Here is a 10,030-nt window from a genome sequence, read left to right on the forward strand (position 1 = left end):
CCAAAATGTATTTAATTAATCAAAACAAATAAATAAAAACAAAAACCAAAAAAGAAAAATCAAACAACTTGAATAGTGACTATCCTAAAATGATCTGAATAAATGTCTCAGCCTCGACAAAAACTGATCAGTGTCTGTTTTCTGGACGTCCTACTTTATTAGAAACATTGAGAAAACTTTAAGGACAGTTTTAGGGAAAGTTTTTTGAAGGTTAAACAGTGGTTTAGAAAAATGAGAACAAACTAATAATTCTCAGTTGAAAAGGGTTAAATGAACTTCAAATCTAATTTATAAAAGCTTGACACACACACACACACACACACACACACACACACACACACACACACACACTCTATATCTAAAACATTCTTTACATAGCACAGGGATCTCTCATTAGGGTTGGTGCCCAGATTCTCCTATCTTCACCTGCCAACTCATCATAACAGAATGACCGTTACACACCACTGTGCTTGGAAGCTATGATACTGGAGCCAGTGCCCAATATATTAGTCTTTATTAAAACAAGATTAGGAGAAAGCATTACAAATATATCCCTAAATATTCACCTTAAATATATAGGTAGCACATTAGTTTAAGTAACCATTTACCAACTACAGCAATGCATGCAGTGGTACACAACAGGCCTCTACAGGGCATTATATTGGTATTCCAAAGGTGTTTTTCAAACAAACAAAAAAGTACCGATTCTAACCAACCCTATGAAAAGAAAGAACCTGCTTCAAATAAATGCGTGTATACATCTTTTTATGTGATAAAGACCTGTTAAGAGAATAGCAGATTGCACTGTGATCACCCAGCCTTTGATTTATGTGATTTATTATTGCACAGAGCCTTTATCTTTCAAAGCTAACTGGAAACCAAAACAAAGACAAATGCTAGATAAGACGTCACGCACGATTTTCAAAAGGTCGTAAATGAGAACTCCAGTGTTAATCAGCAAATTGATATGTAGCGTTGATTTTGGCATTTTCAAGCGGCCGTTATGTCTATTTCGTTAACAAATAATCGTCTTAATGTGATTTCCCAAATGATGTTGATTTACGAAATAAGATCATACCTTAACGAGCAGTGCTTCTTGAGACTATTTCTTTTGTTTACGTGGGAATTTAAAAGGAAATCCGTGTTAATTGTCATAATTTATCAGGAGTTAATTTGCACTTGGAAAAGGAGGGTTTTAATTAACGAAACAGTATATAATTCACCTTCAAACAGAAATTTAACAGACCGCTGCCGATGATAGAGAGAGAGAGAGAGAGAGAGTGAGTGAGTGTACAGGACCAGAGTTAATTTCTTACAGACAACCTACATAATTCAATATTTTTAGTTATGAAAATATTTTAGCCTTTTCTATTGATTATGAAGGAGATTTATTCACTTGTTTTACCATTTGTAACCTTACAGAACGTTTGTCGTATTGCTAAAAATGAGAAACTGTTATTTGCATGACGTGTAATGTTACTACCAAGAAATTATCAGTGCAACTGTACAGCCTATTTGAATTCTGCATACCTACATTTTATGACAGCTGACCGCTAGTGTAGATTTTATATGAACTATACAACTGAAATCTTGGTATTGAAAACGGCATATTAGATATTACAATAAGGTTTCCTTAGGTGATTGCGGATTTGCTTTTAACACGTGTGTCTTATCCACACAAGAACGAAGAACAGTCGTCAAGGACACACAGCGATGCACTAGGAATGTGATCAAGATCATTGACATGGAATGTGCCTAAATGTATTTAATGTTGTCAGACTCCCCCCACACTTTATGTACAGTGTACACTTTCACCTTCACACGTTTGTATGCATATACAATGTTCTTATAATACTGTAAGTGTTCGGTGGCTACTTCTATCTAATCATGCTGAGTTTATTATCACGGAGGTGACTAAAGAGTACCAGAGAAAATGCATGATTAGAGGAACAATTAATTCTAAACAACTTGTGTATTAGGTTAGGGAGTTCTATCGTCATTTTAAAAGCTTAATAAATATATAATGAAGTGTTACATACATGGTATACATGTATAATAACTAACAACTACAGACAAAAATGGCACTTCAGACGTATTTATTTATAGCCTACAATTGTACATTCTAAAATACAGACAAAAGTAGATGTCATCATAAGAATATACATAGATGGTATTTGTTGCAAAATGCACATTAAAAGAGTTGTATATAGTAAGCTGTGGCAATGCAGAATTTTAAATGAAGTTTATAAATTATACATAACTTAGATATTCCCATTATTTTTTATTTCCATTTGTTTTTTGCTCGCTGGTGGGAGAGCCGTCTCCCTGTATGCTAGTAGTTTCCTGAACAGCAAATTATGCCATTCATTTGTCTTGACCTCGTTAACATGCATTTTGATTAGCGAGTCCCCCTTATCTAATTGTTGAGACAGGAAGTGATGTAGGTGACCTGCGACAATTAAGCTTTTTAACGAGAAATGTGTTCATTAACGACCTCATCACCTCAATTTCAATCCTGCCCGACGTGGCCAGAATGTTCTCCCGAACATAGTGAAAAATTGGATGTAGTTTCACCTCAGAATGTACAATTAAGTTTTGAAAGTTTTGTGGATGCCTGATAGAGTTCCATCCTGAAGAATTGCACGGTTTTCTGCAGCTAAACTATGACAGCATCAAACTTGTGATCTTTTAGATCGAACAGGGAAGTCAAACAGATGGGCTGGCCTACTACTGCAAAAGTCAGCTAAAAAGCAAATTCAGTTTAAAAGCAATTGGAGCACCAGGTTTGTCTTTTTTGCTGTTTACATAGCGGTGAATCCAGGTTTAAAAATTACACCCAATGCTTTTAATAGCCTGTCTGCCACATGGCAATATTTGCTGCCTTTTCAAATGAGACGTGAGGGAAACTGGTTCTGACTGTCCGTGGGCAGTGAATGTGCCTCAGCCAGGCTTCCACCGAGAGCTGGAAGCATTGGCTTTCATTCCTTAAGGGTGTTGTGACAGAAGACGGGCCCCTGTTGAAACAGTAACAGTGCTTCTGTAGTTTTGATTTGTTGTGCATATGAAACAACTGCAACTAAACATTTTGGAAAATTGTCAAATTAAGCAAGTTAGTGATTGTTTAATGTAATAATAGATGGGCTTCAGTGAGCTACAGGAATAATAATTCCATCTAGGGTTTATGTTACGTCATAAACTATGAGAGCGTTAGGTCAAGTAATTTATAAACTGTCACAGAAACCCAAGATGGAGTTATTTTCCTTTAACTTGAAGCCCATCTATTATTATTTTTTTTATCAATAAACGGGTGTTAAGGTTCAAATTGCAAGTGAATTTAATGAATAATAATAACGTAAATTAAGTCAATACTAAAGAATCTTACATATCATTTATAATTCAGGAACGGTGAATTAAACTGGGTAGATAATGAACTGCAAAAAATAACGTATTTTTAAAGAAAAGGGGTATGCTTTTTTTTTTGTTGTCGAGTAATTAAAAACGAGACATTTTGTTTGAAAGTGGTTGGGGTGCACAGGAGTCAAATGTGGGTCAAAGGTCAAGTATAATCTTCTAGACGAATATGCCATTTTGACGCCACTACTGCGGTATTATGCCTTTTTTTCCCGAATGGCTCAGGATGCAAATATAGACTTCATCCATGTGTATATATATATCTATATATATATATATATATATATATATATATATATCTATATCTATATCTATATATATATATATATATATATATATATATATATATATATATATATATCCTACCTCACACTTCTACATTTCATACTTTAGTCACAAACATTAACGTTCCTTGCAGGAGCTTTACAATAATATGCCTTACATCCATTATTTATTATCAAAAGTGCCGCCTGCCATCCCTTTAATGGCAGCCTCTTGGAAAAGCACTGTTGAGTTCCCAGATAAATGCCCACATATTGATTCATGTGGAGTAAAGTAACCTTTCCTCAGAGGAGTTAGCAAGCGGTTTTTAGGTTGTCATAGAAATGAGCTCTCCTCCATTATGTTGTTTTTTATTTTCACTTCAACCCACGTAAATGGTTTTTAATTTTCAAGGACAGATTTCATTGCCAAGATAACAGATACAACATTGGTAACAGTGTGTGAAGATTTAAGATTTACATACAGCAACTGGGGGCAGTGTTTGCTTTCTTATAAAGTACGGGACACAGATAGGATAATCTAATGGAAATGTATCAATGACCAGGACTGGTTTAAGCAGGTCAGAGCTGGAGCTTTGCTGGCTTTTCTCTGCCTGGGATTGTATATACATGCTGGGTTCCCAGTAAGAGGACCTTTCCCAACACTAAGCTCACAGCTCACCAGCAGTTGCTACAGAATTAATTAGGTGAGCTGTAAAATTACATTTGATTATTCATATAAGTGCTCTATTTCAATTTCAGCACTTGTGTATTAATAATATATCCAGTATGGGAATGTAGAGGTTTAAATTAGGCATATATATATACAGTGCCTTGCGAAAGTATTCGGCCCCCTTGAACTTTGCGACCTTTTGCCACATTTCAGGCTTCAAACATAAAGATATGAAACTGTAATTTTTTGTGAAGAATCAACAACAAGTGGGACACAATCATGAAGTGGAACGAAATTTATTGGATATTTCAAACTTTTTTAACAAATAAAAAACTGAAAAATTGGCCGTGCAAAATTATTCAGCCCCCTTAAGTTAATACTTTGTAGCGCCACCTTTTGCTGCGATTACAGCTGTAAGTCGCTTGGGGTATGTCTCTATCAGTTTTGCACATCGAGAGACTGAAATTTTTGCCCATTCCTCCTTGCAAAACAGCTCGAGCTCAGTGAGGTTGGATGGAGAGCATTTGTGAACAACAGTTTTCAGTTCTTTCCACAGATTCTCGATTGGATTCAGGTCTGGACTTTGACTTGGCCATTCTAACACCTGGATATGTTTATTTGTGAACCATTCCATTGTAGATTTTGCTTTATGTTTTGGATCATTGTCTTGTTGGAAGACAAATCTCCGTCCCAGTCTCAGGTCTTTTGCAGACTCCATCAGGTTTTCTTCCAGAATGGTCCTGTATTTGGCTCCATCCATCTTCCCATCAATTTTAACCATCTTCCCTGTCCCTGCTGAAGAAAAGCAGACCCAAACCATGATGCTGCCACCACCATGTTTGACAGTGGGGATGGTGTGTTCAGGGTGACGAGCTGTGTTGCTTTTACGCCAAACATAACGTTTTGCATTGTTGCCAAAAAGTTCGATTTTGGTTTCATCTGACCAGAGCACCTTCTTCCACATGTTTGGTGTGTCTCCCAGGTGGCTTGTGGCAAACTGTAAACGACACTTTTTATGGATATCTTTAAGAAATGGCTTTCTTCTTGCCACTCTTCCATAAAGGCCAGATTTGTGCAGTATACGACTGATTGTTGTCCTATGGACAGAGTCTCCCACCTCAGCTGTAGATCTCTGCAGTTCATCCAGAGTGATCATGGGCCTCTTGGCTGCATCTCTGATCAGTCTTCTCCTTGTATGAGCTGAAAGTTTAGAGGGACGGCCAGGTCTTGGTAGATTTGCAGTGGTCTGATACTCCTTCCATTTCAATATTATCGCTTGCACAGTGCTCCTTGGGATGTTTAAAGCTTGGGAAATCTTTTTGTATCCAAATCCGCCTTTAAACTTCTCCACAACAGTATCTCGGACCTGCCTGGTGTGTTCCTTGTTCTTCATGATGCTCTCTGCGCTTTAAACGGACCTCTGAGACTATCACAGTGCAGGTGCATTTATACGGAGACTTGATTACACACAGGTGGATTCTATTTATCATCATTAGTCATTTAGGTCAACATTGGATCATTCAGAGATCCTCACTGAACTTCTGGAGAGAGTTTGCTGCACTGAAAGTAAAGGGGCTGAATAATTTTGCACGCCCAATTTTTCAGTTTTTTATTTGTTAAAAAAGTTTGAAATATCCAATAAATTTCGTTCCACTTCATGATTGTGTCCCACTTGTTGTTGATTCTTCACAAAAAATTACAGTTTCATATCTTTATGTTTGAAGCCTGAAATGTGGCAAAAGGTCGCAAAGTTCAAGGGGGGCGAATACTTTCGCAAGGCACTGTATATATATATATATATATATATATATATATATATATATATTGTAAGGCAGTGTGTTGTGTGAGACAGCAGGGAGGGGGTTAAAACCTCCCTGAAGGAAAAATGGCACCTTTTTGTATTTAGTTAATTAGTTTTGTTAATTATTTTATTATTAATTATCCCCTGCACCTGGTAGCTATTGTAAATTAGAGCCAGGTCAGTCTGCTCGAGGCTGCTGAGTAGAAGGAGGCAGATGAGGTGCTCTGCTTCTGAGCAGTCAGAAAAGTAAGTGCTGTGTTAGCGTGTGGGTTCTGTGGTGCCAGGTAAACGGCTTAGCCGTCCTGCAAGTTAGCCAGGGAAAGTACCTGTTTAGTAAGCGCTCAAAAACGGAGTTAGGTTTTTGTTTTGTGTTTATTTTGTTTCTGTTTAATAAAAATAGCGCAGCCGCGCTTTAAATCTTCCATTTCTCTGTCCTGGGTCGCAGTTCTTAAAGGGGCACGAACCCGAGTGAGTGGCAAGCTCGCTCACAATATATATATATATATATATATATATATATATATATATATATATATATATATATATATATATATATATATATATATATATAAAAATTGAACTGCAGTATAAATGTCTTATTTTCAAAAGGATAGTTGTAGTACCAGAATATATATTTTCTATCAACTATTGGAGTATAATTTTGTATTTTCAGCATATCTTCAATATCTTACTTTTTTTATTTTGTAATAATTTTTTGTTAGATTCAACCAGTCCAGACTGGCATACAATTGCCATTACCCAGATACAGTTCAGTTAACATGAGCGATCTTTGCAGACTGCCCTGGGGTATTTGCCTGAACTGAACACATAGTTCTGCCCTGAAATAATTAATAATTAATAGTTTTTGAAGTTATTTATTTAACAGAGGAAAAGGGTATATTTAAATAAAACACACTTGTTCTAGTTTAAATATTTGTATAGTTATAGTTTTCTGTCTAAGGGAGTTTCATGCTTGAGTGTATTGGGTACTGCACAATGGTAGTGGATGTCACTCAGCGTAGCAACATACACTATGAACGAAAAAAGCTATCTAATTGGAAAACAGCTTTGTAATGTATATGTTACGTAAACAGTCAGACTACTGGCAAATCTCAAGATTTACTGGTAAATGACGACATTTACCAAGTAAAGCGGTAAATGTCTGAAATAAAATATGAACGCTTTACTTCAGACATTTACCAGTAAATCTCAAGAATAACCATGTGCCTTTACCAATAAGCTTTCGGTAAATGTCTGAAAAGCCATATATTTCTTCATAATTCTGGACATTTACCACATTTAAGATTGATCACATTCTTTTACCGTAGCATATTGTAACGACCCTGGGTAACTGCGTTTGGGAAGGCTCTGCCCCAGGGTCAGCAGTTCAGTGCAGCAGGTGTTCAGGGATGTCAGAGATGGGAGAATCACCACCAATCTGGGGCTCGGCTTGTCATGCCAGTGGTCCCCAGCTGCAACATTGCTGGCAGAATCAAGGGACGAGCAACTTCACGGGATCGAGAGTGGGAAGCTGCATGCGGCTTGTCTCTCTTCTGTTGTGGCTGCGGAGAGAGACAAGCTGGAGAACGAGAGAGAGACAAGCAGGAGAATGAGAGAAAGAGAGCAGAAGAGAAGCGGGACTACAGTAAAGAAGGAAAACACAAGAGACTGCACTTGGTTGGCTGTAGCACACGGCCAAAACTTTTCTTTTGTTTTAATTAATTTGTCACAGTCTGAGTAGCACTGCACTGCTCAGCTGTAGTTGTACCACTGGCTGGTAAAGCAGCTAGCTTTTACCTGCCCAGTGTAGAGTCCCGGCTTAATAAACTGCAACTTCTGTGTGAGACGCCTTTATTTTCCCCACAAACGCTACAATATATACAAAATAATGAAACCAACAATGATACAATCAGTTAGACCATACACACAGACACATTATTATATAAAGTTACAGACCACAATATTTACCTTCATAATATTTTTGGAAAAATCGTGTGTGACTGTACAATTGCTATCTAATTAAAACATGACTTTAGAATATGCTATTAAATAAAAAAATTCTACATAACTGAATATATATATATATATATATATATATATATATATATATATACAAAGTTGTCTTCCAATTCCATAGCCTGTATAACTACACCTAATGAAGACATGCCATGTGTCAAAACGTGTCCTGTTTTTCTTTTGTTCTAATGAAAAAGTAAATAAAATGACAGAAAATTTTGCTGCACAACATCAGTGGTCATGTCTTAGAGAATACAGTGCAAACAGTCCCACCTCCACAAATATCAACCACTAAGTGAGGTATCTATGGTTGATTTACTATTACTAAGAACTATTTAATGACTTTGTAGAGACATTATATATATATATATATATATATATATATATATATATATATATATATATATATATATATATATATATATATATATATATATATACACACACACACACACACACAAACACAAACACAAACACAAACACAAACACATTTTTGCTCCAGTATGTCTACACTACTCACAAACTAGTCTGCAGCCTGGAGAGAGGCTCTCATATCTCTTTTTTTTAAAAACACTTACTTCAAGATTATTCTGTTAATAATACAAAATATTATTAACTCCCCTGGAAATGTCCTGGGTCAGGGTTGTTAATGTTATTACAAGCCGTAAAAAAACAACAACAACAACAACAACAACAACAAAAACATTTCAAAAAGTTTTTACTTGCCTTTGTTAGAAACATTTTACTGGGTAGAGAATTAACAGCCTGTGGAATAACCCATAAGATAAAATGTATTTGCATTCTTTTAAATTACTCATAAAACAGTCAGAGCTACATTTCCCAGCTGTGTCGAAATTATTCCAGTGATTTATTTTTTTTAACTTAAGCCTGCATTTTTAAATGATTAGTCATTTTTTTTTCAAAGGCTGGCAATTCATATTTACAAATAACAGACAAATGTATTCCACTACTATACTCACTAGTTCCCTTATAAGTAGGGTGTCTGATTTCCAGGTTTTACCCGATTTAACTGGATTTCTGCCCCCCCACCCCCCGAATGCTTTTTTCTGCTTTCGGGTTAAACTCCCCAAATAGGCACATACTGTATATGTATAAACGCATGCGCAGTTGTCTGTGATTCAAATACAACAGAGCAGAACTGGCGCCGATGACGGTAAGCTGATTTACCTATTAGAAAAATAAGCGCAGCTCTGTAGCATACCAAACACGTCAATGGGCGTGGGCTTGCATGTTAAAGGCCTATGCACACCGGACGCGAACGAGCGAGCGAACAAAAAATAATTAAAACTATTTATTTAAATGGAGTAATGCACACCGCCAGCGAAGCGAGCGGCGTGAATGATGAGAGCAAATATAGAAATACATTTGTTTTGTTTGTTTTTGCACTACATACTGTTCGTGTAGCAATGGACCAATCAGAAATAAGGTCAAAGGTAGTGGCTGTCACTGTCTCACTCATGCAGAGATTACCACAGAAATGAAACAAAATTGACATCAATGAGACTTTAATTATTCAAGTCCAAAAATATAATGTTCTTTATGATGCCAGTGAAACTTTGATATTATAATGAGATTCTTACATTTGGATACAAAAGTAGTTTGAAATGAACAATCTTAACTAAACTACGAGCAGGGATGAAACTGAGTTACGGGAGTGAAAATCACCTTAATACATCGCGAGTAGGACTGCAAAGTCACAAAAACTTACGCAAAGTCAAGATAAGAAAGAAAAATGAATGATATATGGAGCCCATGGTCCGTAACAAATAAAATCTTACAACATTGAAACCACATGGATTTCGTCTGACGGTCCCACTGGAAAAAAACAACAGCAACAACACTGTCCTC

The sequence above is a fragment of the Acipenser ruthenus genome, chromosome 13 (assembly GCF_902713425.1).
Source record: "Acipenser ruthenus chromosome 13, fAciRut3.2 maternal haplotype, whole genome shotgun sequence".
In the NCBI taxonomy this organism is placed as follows: Eukaryota; Metazoa; Chordata; class Actinopteri; order Acipenseriformes; family Acipenseridae; genus Acipenser; species Acipenser ruthenus.